This window comes from Cricetulus griseus, chromosome 7, assembly GCF_003668045.3.
Source record: "Cricetulus griseus strain 17A/GY chromosome 7, alternate assembly CriGri-PICRH-1.0, whole genome shotgun sequence".
Classification (NCBI taxonomy): domain Eukaryota; kingdom Metazoa; phylum Chordata; class Mammalia; order Rodentia; family Cricetidae; genus Cricetulus; species Cricetulus griseus.
The window spans coordinates 24,878,991-24,882,120 of NC_048600.1; the positions used below are offsets into that span (position 1 = coordinate 24,878,991).

Here is a 3,130-nt window from a genome sequence, read left to right on the forward strand (position 1 = left end):
CACGGGTATAACCTCAGTGCCTGTCTAGCTCTGCAGCCTGAAAATAACTGGAGGCATTTACTAGGCCTCCCGGAGGTGAAGGTGTGAAATGCTGGAGTGTTGGAGCTATGAGAGAAAGGATGTCTGGGAAGTTAAATGAATGCAGGAGATAGTGACTCTCCAGCCATTGGCCCTGGGAGTGCTGGGAAAGTGTTTATGCAGCTTCCTATCTCCTCCTTCATCAAGTGCTCCTCAAGGTCTCATCCACTGAGGCCAGAAGTTGGAGCTACTGAGGTTGCTTGTTCCCTGGGACACACGGATAAGGAGGAATTGTTCCTTAGAAGGCAAGAGAGAATTTTTGATTCACATAATGACCACTGAATATTTCAGCAGCCCAATTTAAGCAGGAGTCAAAGGCCGTTTTTGCTGACTCTTACCATTATAGTTTACAATACTCCAACAGCACATCACCTTTTCTTTTCAACATCTTGCTCTACAGCTTCCTTTGCCCCTTTGCTCGGATGTCAAACAGCCAGGCATTGGCCCGGGCCATACAAAGACTGGCAAAAGCCTTGAAGCCTTGAAGCCTTGAAGCAAAAGCCTTCTTCTTTGATAGCTCTGGCTTTCTCCTTTTTGTAGACATTCCAGATAGGCATCACAGATTCTGTTAGCTGGGTGGCCAGTTTAAGTTCTTCAGCAGAACTATCTCCCTTCATGGGAACAGGAGGCTTCCTAGAGAAGAGTATGAGCTTAGAGCGATACTCCTTCAGGCGCTGTACATTGGCCTGTGGAAAAAATTCAGTGGATTTGTTTCAACTCCCTGAGTCCACAGGGATGCCGATGGTACGAGCCACTTTCTTAAGGATATCAGCCACCCTAAATTCTTCCAGGCTGAAACCCCTGCCAGCTCAATCTCAGTATCTCACTGTAGGGCACCTCATTATAGGCCTGATGGAACCAGATACGGGGGTCAATGCTGCACGCTTTCACCTGCCGGGCCTTGAGTCTGCGGATCTTGCGTGCTAGCTGGTTGAGCCAATCCTTGTGGAAGTGGGGCTTCAGGATCATGCTATTCTGTCTGGGCGCCATGGCTGCCTCCTGTGTGAAGACCATTTTGAAGAGTAATAAGCGAATAGTGAATTGATGCTGCGCAAGTATTCTGGAAGCAGCTTGGAGAACGTCTCAGAGCTGTGATAGTAATTACTTTAGAAGTGGGAAGACGTGGCTACTTATCCCTTCCTGTGGAAGGTAACAAGATTGGAAGTCAAAACAGAATGTGCCCCAGATGTGTCCAGAGGACTTTTCATATGAGTGTTACTGCTGGAGGGCAAATGGACAATTCTCCCAAACATGACTTGACAATTATGTCCATGTGTTAGGATCTGCACAGAAAAATCTAGAAGGAAATCATCTCAAAGGCAGAACCAGGGACTGGATGGACGACTCGGTAGTTAAGAGCCATTACTGCTTTTGCCAGAGGTCATGAGTTTGGTCTCAGTGCCCACATCAGGTAGTCCCAAACTGCCTACAACTCCAGTTTCAGAGGATTCAACACCCTCTGGTGTCTATGGCACCTGCATGAATTATGTGGTGGTCCGAACGGAAGTAGCCCCATAGGCCCATAGGAGCAGCACTTTTAAGGAAGTATGACATTGTTGGAGAAGGTGTGGCCTTGTTGAAAGAAGTGCATCACTGTGGGTGAGGTTTCAAGTGCTCATGGCCTTGTGGCTCCTTCCTGCTATCTGCCATCCAGGTGTAGAACTCTCAAACTCCTCTCCAGCACCGTTACTACCTGTGTGCCACCATGATCCCTGCCATGCAGATAATGGACGGAACCTCTGTACTTGTAAGTCAGCCCCAGGTAAATGCCTTTCTTTGTAAGAGTTGCCATGGTCATGGTGTCTCTTCACAGCTGTAGAAACTCTAACTAAGACAATGTGCTTAATGTGCATAAGCATTTATTTATGCAGGTGTTCATGCACTCAAGTGAATACATCTATTTTAAAGAGGAAGAAACAGGACCATGAAACTCTAGGTGGAGAATGGCATAGAGACTAAGTGGAGAGAGATGGTTCATACATAAGTTCCAGGGATTTGGGCTGCAACAGAAGGAGGTTTTTTACTGGAAGTTGCAGAGCACATCTGAGTTTCCCAGGCTATCCTTCCATACTAAGAGTATTTAGTCCTCTACATGTGAACCTTTTTGAATACACAAAGGCTTTACACCACAGAACCTCCCATAAATTCTGCCATATTTACTTAAATTTCTCCAGGTTGTTACATTTAACCCCCAGTCACCTTTATCCTCTGCCTTCTAGTCTAAGGGGCTATTCTCCATTGCAAACCTGCTCAGACCGGTCCAGCTAATGATGGACAAGTACTGTCTATCACCCAAGCACACTACTGTGACAAGAAGAGTCTTCAAGTATGCATTGCCTGTTTTCAGCTGTAAACTCTTGAGTGTGTACTCTCAACATCTATCTGAAAACTAACCCAATAGATAGTGTTCCTCAACCCAAATGGGAAATTTCAAGGACTTTTCTGTATGAATTACTGAGAAGTCCTACATTAGTTTATACATCTTCATTTTGCAGACGCAGCTGAGGTAATATTTGGGATCCTAGGTTATTTCCTTAAGGTTCTTTGTAATTTCCTTGCATCTGTTTAGTTTCTTAAATTTATTTTTATTGTAATGGTAAACTGGCTTTATTCTATTTCAAAGGAAGCTGAGTAAGTCTTGTAGGATAGTTTTGAAGGTTAATGTCTCAGAACTATACAGATTATAAAATGGACAAAGTTACAAATGCATTCTATAATGTGGAAACACATTTTGGGCATTTTCATACAAGGACATATTCTATTTTGAAGCTATTCCTTGATTAGACCAGTACCCTCCTCTTTCTCCTTAACCCTCCCCTTCATGTAAGTCCCTTCTCTTCTCCTTGACAATTCTGTTTGCATATAATCAATGCAAAAGTTGGTACATGATAATTGCATATTTTAATTACTCATGGATTAATGTCTTGTTTTATGTTATACTTTTCAGCAATAGACACAGAAATTTTGAAATGTAGAACTTTTTAAAACAAATATAGCCTAGATTCCGGTTGTATAACAACATCAGACTATCTGGTGATTTCCAGAAAATGTA

General features: G+C 43.4%; 1 pseudogene; it reads right to left on the bottom strand.

Moving 5' to 3' along the window:
* Positions 1 to 446: 446 nt before the first annotated feature.
* On the bottom strand, positions 447 to 1,068 carry LOC100766103 (annotated as a pseudogene).
* Positions 1,069 to 3,130: the final 2,062 nt, after the last annotated feature.